This window comes from Trichechus manatus, unplaced genomic scaffold, assembly GCF_000243295.1.
Source record: "Trichechus manatus latirostris isolate Lorelei unplaced genomic scaffold, TriManLat1.0 scaffold00035, whole genome shotgun sequence".
Lineage (NCBI taxonomy): Eukaryota > Metazoa > Chordata > Mammalia > Sirenia > Trichechidae > Trichechus > Trichechus manatus.
The window spans coordinates 42,887-51,252 of NW_004443971.1; the positions used below are offsets into that span (position 1 = coordinate 42,887).

Below are 8,366 nucleotides of genomic sequence, written 5' to 3' on the forward strand. Positions count from 1 at the left end.
TCAACCAGCTCCTAACTCTCTCTGCCTTCCCCTCTCACCTCTGGACAGAAGCCGCCCCTTTGGTCTGTTACATCTATTTGTCTAAGAGGCACATTCTTCATGAGTATCACTTTATGTCTCACAGTCCAGTCCAATCCCTGTCTGAAGAGTTGGCCTTGGAAACTGTTTTAGTTCTGGGGTGATGGAGAGACCAGGGGCCTTGCTTTCTGGGGCGCCTCCAGTCTTAGACCATTAAGTCTGGTCTTTCTTTGTCCAGTTTTAATAACAGAGTTATGGTACCATCATAGTGTAGCCTAATTTCCATATTTTTCCGTCTTGGGAAGAATTAAAATAATAAAGGAATTATAGGCAGTCCTAGCATTACAAATGTCCAGCTTACATACAGCCTGTAGTTACAAACCAATGCCCTAAAGTTTATTACATTAAAAATTTGAGGTACACACAATAGTTCATAATAACAAACGGGAGCTACTTTGTGACGCACATCAAAACATTATTATTATTATTTACTGTATTATTATGTTAAAGATGTTTTAGTGTTATGTGGAAGTATTTCTTTAATGTTTTTCTGCATAGAAATGTACCCTATATGCTATATACTAGGACAAACATTTGTCTGAATGACGTTAGATAGAAACCGTACCTAATTGTTCTGACTTACATATGAATTCACCTAAAATACAGACTTAGGAAATTGGGGATTGCTTGTATCTGTTCCCTGAAAATATGATGCAACTCACCCGTAATCAATCCAAAATTTCTGCCTTTTCTGAAGATATAAGTCCAATTAGCATTCTTATTTCTTTAATAGTTATTAGTTATTTCAGAGATTTCTCATTTTTTGTCTTTTTGAAATTTGTTTGTATTCAAAATCACCCATTTCTAATATAGCTATGTATGTAGTATTCCTTCATATATTTTCTATTCTTTTACATATTTGTGATTATATTGTATTTCTGACTCTTACAGCTATTTACTTGCAATTTTCCTTAGTTATTTCTGTCTGAGCTTTCTTATCATTAATACTTTAAAAGAACAAATTGTTTGTCTTATTTATCAAGGATATTATTGTATTTTAATTTCTAATTGGTCATTTACTGATTTTACCTTTTGTTATTTTTTGTTGTTTTATCCTGTTAATTTTCTCCCTCCTGAAGTTGAATGTTTAATTTATATTCAATCTTTTTATAGCGTAATAAAAAGGTTTAAGGGTATGGCTCGATCACTTGACTTATTAGGTAATAATATAAAAAATGTTTTCTTGATAATTTACTTCTCAATAGCTTTATTTTTAACTTTTATTTTGCTCACCCCTTAATCTGAAGAATTGTACAGAAGATTGTCTTTTCTGCATATCTTCTAATTTAACGCTTTAGTTGTTACATTGAGAGAATGTAGCCATTACTTTTTATTGTTTTTAATCAGTACTTTTCTTGTATCTAATAGCTTTTACCTCTCATGCATTATTTTTCTCAATTGTATACTTGCATCCTTGAGTAACACTTTTAAAAAGAATATCTATAATTTGTGTCCTTCAAACATAAAAATATCTTGGTTTGCTTTCACAATAAATACTAGCTGGGCTGGATATGAAATCCTGGATTTAGCATATATTTAATGCAGAATCTTAGTCATAGTGTTACTATGATAAGAATTTTGAGGGCAATCTAATTGTTTTTCCTATGTAGATATCATGCTATTTCTCTCTGTAGGCTTGGAAAAAGTTCTTCTTATTTGGAGTTCTTAACTAGGTGTATAATTTCTCATTGAGTTATTTCTGCTCTGCACTTGATGGTTCCTTCAAAGTTAAGATTCATGTTTTCAGTGAAGATAATTTCCTCTATCATTTTTGTTTATTTTCTTGTTTAATCTTCCCCTCTATGTTCCTCTTCCATTCTTTCTGGGTTTTCTATTAGAAAGATGTTACATCTCTTGGATTACATCCTTGACTATTTTAGTATTTCCAAAGACATGTTTGTTTTTTTTCCTGAGATGTCTTGTAGAATTGCATAAGTTAGTTTCCAAATCACTAGTTCAGTCTTCTGATATATTTATTCTGCTATTAGACCCTTTTGTATAATTCCATGTATTTTTATCAACATTTGTAGATTTGTATAACCACCACCACAATCAAGATACACAAAAATTTTGCCATCACAAAGAAAATACTTTGTTCTGCTTCTTAAAAGATTTCCATCCAGCCCCAGTTCCTGACCTGTAGCCCTAATCCCTGGCAACCACTAAACTTTTCTCAATCTCTACAATTATGTCATTTCAAGAATGTTATATAAAAGGAATCATACAGTATATCATCTTCTGAGATTGGCTTTTTTTTTCCTATTCAACATAATGTCCTTGATATCTATTCAAGCTGATTGGTGTATCAACAATTCATGCCTTTTTATTGCCTATAGGATTCATTGTGTGGATGTATTATAGTTTGTTTTAGGTTTTCACCCTGTGGGTTCCCTAGTGCTATTGCTCTAGAGACTTTTTTTATTGTACTTTAAGTGAAGGTTTACAGAAAAAATAGTTTCTTATTAAACAGTCAGTACACATATTGTTTTATGACATTGGTTAACAACGCCATGACATGTCAACACTCTCCCTTCTCAAACTTTTTTTTTTTTTGGTGAAAATATTCATAGCCAAAGATACACAATTTCAAAAACTTCTACATGTATAATTCAGTGACATCAATTACATTCTTCCAGGTGTGTAGCCATTCTCACTATCTCTTTCCAAATTATTCCATCACCACTATCTTCAACTCACTAACCCTTAGGCTTCCCATCAAACCCACTGAGTTGCTGTTGTCAATTTGATCTCACAAGGATAATTCTTTTTTTTGTAGTTTACTTGAAGGTTTACAGAACAAATAGCTTCTCATTAAACAGTTAGTACACGTATTGTCTTATGACAAATGTTAAAAACCCCATGACATGTCAACACTGTCCCTTCTCAACCTTGGGTTCCCTGTCACCAGCTTTCCTGCCCCCTCCTGCCTTCTAGTCCTTGTCCCTGGACTGCTGTGCCTCATTAGTCCCGTTTTGTTTTATGGGGCTGTCTAATCCCCAGCTGAATGGTGAATCTTGGGAGTGACTTCACTATTGAGTTAAAAGGGTGTCTCGGGGCCATACTCTTAGCTTTTCTCCAGTCTGTAAGGCCAGTAAATTTGGTCTTTTTTTTGTGAGTTAGAATTTTGTTCTACATCCTTCTCCAGCTCTGTCCAGGACCCTCAGTGGTGATCCGGGTCAGAGCAGTCAGTGGTGGTAGCCAGGCACCATCTAGCTGTATTGGACTCAGTCTGGTGGAGGCCATGGTAGATGTGGTCCATTAGTCCTTTGGACTAATCTTTTCCTTGTATCCTATTCTCTTCATTCTTCCTTGCTCCTGAAGGGGTGAGACCAGTGGAATATCTTAGATGGGTGCTCACAGGCTTTTAAGTACCCAGACGCTAGTCACCAAGGTAGAATGTAGAACATTAATTTCATTAAAAAAATTTCTCCCCTCATTGTATTGCTTTTTGTGACAATACTATCTAAAATAATAAAGTACCTAGGAATAAATTTAACCAGGAAGGTGAAAAATTTGTACCCAGAAAACAGTAAATCATTACAGAAAGAAATTAAAGAAGATCTAAATAAATGGAAGGAAATTCTGTCTTCATGGATTGTAAGGCTTACTATAGTTATGATACCAATACTAACCAAAACAATCTATAAATTCAATGCAATTACCATCTAAATTCAAAAGTCTTTTTGCACAAAAATGAAAAGCCAATCCTCAAATTTATAGGGAAAGGCAAGGGACCTTGGATAGCTAATGCAATCTTGAAAAAGGAGAATAATTTAGGAGGGCTCACATTTACTGATTTTAAATACACTATAAAACTATAGTAATTAAAACAGCCTAGTACTGTTATAACAATAAATAAATATGATGGAGTAGAATTGAGAGTACAGAAATAAGTTCAAACATATACAGTCAACTGATTTTCAACAAGAGTGCTAAATCCATTCAATGGGGAAGAAAGACTCTTCAATCAATGGTGCTGGGAAAATTGGATTACCCCATGCAAAAGAATGAATCAGATATATGCTTAACACCAGAGGCAAAAAGTAACTCAAAATGGATCAAAGACTTATGGAAAACAAAAACCATAAAATTCTTAGAGGAAATATAAGGACTTGGCTACAGGACCTAGTTTTTCTCAATGGATTATTAGATATGACAACAAAAGCGCCAGCAGCAAAAGACAAGATAAATAAATGGGACCTCATATAAATTAGATACTCTTGTTATCAAGAACCTTATCAACAAAGTGAAAATACAGCTTACAAATTGGGAGAAAATGTCCAGGACCCATATATTCAATATAGGAGATAGGGGGGAAAAGGGAAGTAGTTGCTTAGGGGCCATATAGTTTATGTTGATAATGGTAGAATAATTAGGAAAAAGGATAGCTATTATGGTTTCACAACATGAAGACTTTAATTAATGTCACTGAATTATACATGTAGAAATTTGCTGAATTGGTTAATTCTTTGTTGTGTATATTTTCACTACCACTAAAAAAAAAGATCTATTACTGATATCTCAGACTATGCATTTTATGTATCTTAAAGAGAGCCTAATCTTATCAAGAGAAAGAAGTGCCTAATCTTCTCCAAGAAAATAAATCATCTAGAGGTGAGTTTGAAACTCTTCCGTCTTGGAGTCCCAAGATGAAAGTATGCCAGCATTAGACTAACTCTAAGGCGCTATGACTAGAAACCCTGGGTATAGCGGTCGAGAGCTACCGCTGCTAACCGAAAGTTTGGCAGTTCAAATCCACCAGGCGCTGCTTGGAAACTCTATGGGGCAGTTCTTCTCTGTCCAATAGGGTTGCTATGAGTCGGAATCCACTTAACGGCAACAGTTTTTTTTTTTTTTTTTAGGGAGTCTATGACAATATCGCAAATGCATTACTCTGACTTTGGAGAAGCTAACGGGAGCTTCTTACTAACTCTGATTTAAAAAAAAAAACAAAACTCCACCCCCTGCATAAATATCATTAAAGAAAGAACATATTTAAGAAGGAAGTAGTATATCTGCCTATTTAGGTTATCACTGATAGTAGTATGATACTTAATCTTCCAGGAAAATAAATTTTAATTAACATTAATTAATTTAGCTGACAATACAAAGAGTTATAAATCTAGAAGGAATAGTTACTAGGCTCTCCTTTTGGAGGGCACACAGAGATGAGGACTTTGACCTCTGCTCTTTGAAATGAGTGAGAACACCCTCACCAAACTGTCCACATCTGCTTATGATAATACTATAATCCTTCCAAATGGGATACATTCTCCTTTGCTGACTAAAATTTTCCTTCCCAAGAAGTAAGAGTAAAACTTTAATTCTGAACATTGGAAATGCCAATATTCTGGGAGTGCCATTATTCTGGGTGCAAATGTAACTCACTAATTGCTTTTCTAATTCTCAGGGAACTTTCACCTCAGAGTCTCCACTGGACTTGTGTTCCTAGGAGAATACTGAACTCATGCATGTCCTTGGAGTTCAGAAACCTATAAACAACAAATCAAAGCATTCCCTAGACTTATAAAAGACTTCTCAGGATCTGGGCTTGGAAGGCGATCTTATTACCATTCGCTCAAATTAGAAGTAGAGAGTCTTTAAATCTTAGAACTATAACAGACCTTAGAGATTTTTCACTCCAACCATATTCTTTTACAGAAAAGAAAAGGTAAAATGACTTTCTCAAAGTCACACAGTGAATTGGTGACACAGCTGGAGCATGAACCCAGCTTTAGAAATGATAGGAAGAGGATATATTTCTTCTTCATTTCCAATAGTTGCCATATGATGCTTTGATGTTAGGTGCTAATAACATCACACACTAAACAAGATCAGCAAGGTTCTGGAAAGGTAATATTTGCCATGAAGCTATTGAATTTATCTCACATTACAAGAGAGAAAATCTGAATTAATTAAGAGGGAGCAACTTTTCTACTCCTGACAGCACTCAAGTAAGTACACAAATTCTGAGTACACTTTCCCAAAAACTAATTGTCATGGAGTTGATTCCAACTCATGGTAAAACTATAGGACAGAATAGAGCTGCCCCAATGGGTTTCCAAGGCTGTAATCTTTATGAAAGCAGACTGCCACATCTTTCTCTCGAGGAGTGGCTGGTGAGTTCCAACCTCAGGCCCATAGGTTAGCTGCCAAGCACTTAATCATCGAGCCACCAGGGCTACTTGAGTATACTTAACTAGGGCATTTACTGTGAAATGGAATTACTTAGGAACAATTACAAATTTGTATTCTAATAAATACAAATTTAACACAGAAGACACAAATATATATGGCTATTGCATAAGCAAACAAAACTAAGCTGTAGGATAAGACGTTTGTTGCCAGTGGAGTGTGCAGTGGGTGGAGCAGTAAGAAAAGTTCCCTTCTTTTCATTCACATTTAACTGTTTTCCTAAGATGCACCCACAATAGCTTCCAAAACTCTTCCAAGAAGGAACAAATATAATACAGTCCTAACTCATTTGCGTCAAAGAACTCAAGAACTAATTTGAAGATCTGCTAATTTGGAACAGAATGTCTCTGCACATCTCTTTCAGACTAAGAATTGTATCCCTAAGATACTCATTCCCTTACCAATTTTTCCTTGAGGAATGCTTTGTATTCCTGGGTAACAACAGCCCAGAATACACAAAAGACCCAGCACTAGCTGTAAATGTAATTTCTTAACACTTAAAGACTTGGTGTTCCCTGCCCTGAGGATTGCAGCTATAAACACAGTTCCATCCATAATTATTGAGCCCCTGTTTATTCTCAACAATTAAATCTCTGAGAGCACATCATTACTGGCAGCTTTGTTCTATTGAGATATTTTACAGTTATTTAAAAGATCACATTATATTTATTCTTTGTTTCTGTATAGCTTATGAAGATGTTTGGTTAAAAGTAATACAGTCTAACAATAATTATGTAATTAATAATCTTATCATTGACCACACTGAAACTATTTAAATTTGATTCTCAGTTTTTTTTTTCTGTCACAACACCAATAAAACTGTTACTTATCACAGGCTAATAGCTTTATTATCTCCTGTAATTTTCTTTTCCATAGTTTCACATTCCCTGTTTCCTGAAAAATGGCTAAACAAAATGATTCCACAGTGACTGAATTTTCCTCAAGGGATTGATAGACAAACCAGAACTCCAGCTGACTCTCTTCCTCCTGTTCCTAGGGATATATGGGGTCACTGTAGTGGGAAACCTGGGTATGATCCTCCCTATCACTTTCAATCTGAAGCTCCAATCGCCCATGTCCTTTTTTCTTGGTAATTTTTCAGTCATAGATCTCTTTTATTCCTCAGTTGTTATCCCCAAACTCCTGGGAAACTTTCTATGGGAACAAAATATTATTTCCCTCCCTGAATGCATGACACAACTTTTTTTCTTTTGTGTTTTTGCTACTGCTGAATTCTATATGCTGACTGTCATGACATATGATAGATATGTAGCTATCTGTAGTCCACTGCTCTACAGTGCCACGGTGTCCCGAAAGGTCTGCAGCATGTTGGTGACTGGAGTCTATATCATGGCAACTTTTTCATGATCAGGCTTTCCTTCTGTGGGTACAATGTCATCCACCATTACTTCTGTGACATAATTCCTCTCCTAAAGCTCTCCTGCTCCAGTACTTACATTAATGAGCTTCTGTTGATACTTGTAGGTGGATTCAATGTATTAGCAACAACTGTACATATCATCATCTCTTATGCCTTTATACTCTCCAACATACTTCAAATACCCTCAGCTGAGGGCAAGTTCAAAGCTTTTAATACCTATGGCTCTCATCTTACAGTTGTTGGCTTTTTTATGGATCTATCATATTCATGTATTTTAAGCCAGCATCAAGCAGCAACATGGCCCAGGAGAAGGTGGCCTCTGTGTTTTACAGCACAGTGATTCCTGTGTTGAACCCTTTGATCTACAGCTTGAGGAGTAAAGATGTAAGGAAGGTGCTCGGCAAAGCCTTGAGTATGAGGTATGGACCACCTCAGGTTAGTAGTCAGAACCACTAAAGGTCATGATAGTAGCATGTTCTTTCTTTTTTTAAAAACTAACTTCTCTTCCTGTTTCTTAAAGTAACATACTATTCTCATTCCTTTCACTACAGTTTTTTGATATTACTCTTTTATTGCAATCTCTGCATACACACACACTCACACTCACACACATCTATCCTTGAACAAACTACTCTATGATATTATGATTCATGATTCAGTATGTCCTTGATTAGGTGCAGGAATATTTATTGTGAAAAATATTTCCTTGGTG

The 8,366-nt window shown here is 35.4% G+C and overlaps 1 pseudogene; it reads left to right on the plus strand.

Moving 5' to 3' along the window:
- The first annotated feature begins 7,174 nt into the window (after positions 1 to 7,174).
- LOC101352191 (olfactory receptor 151-like) lies at positions 7,175 to 8,110 on the plus strand (annotated as a pseudogene).
- Positions 8,111 to 8,366: the final 256 nt, after the last annotated feature.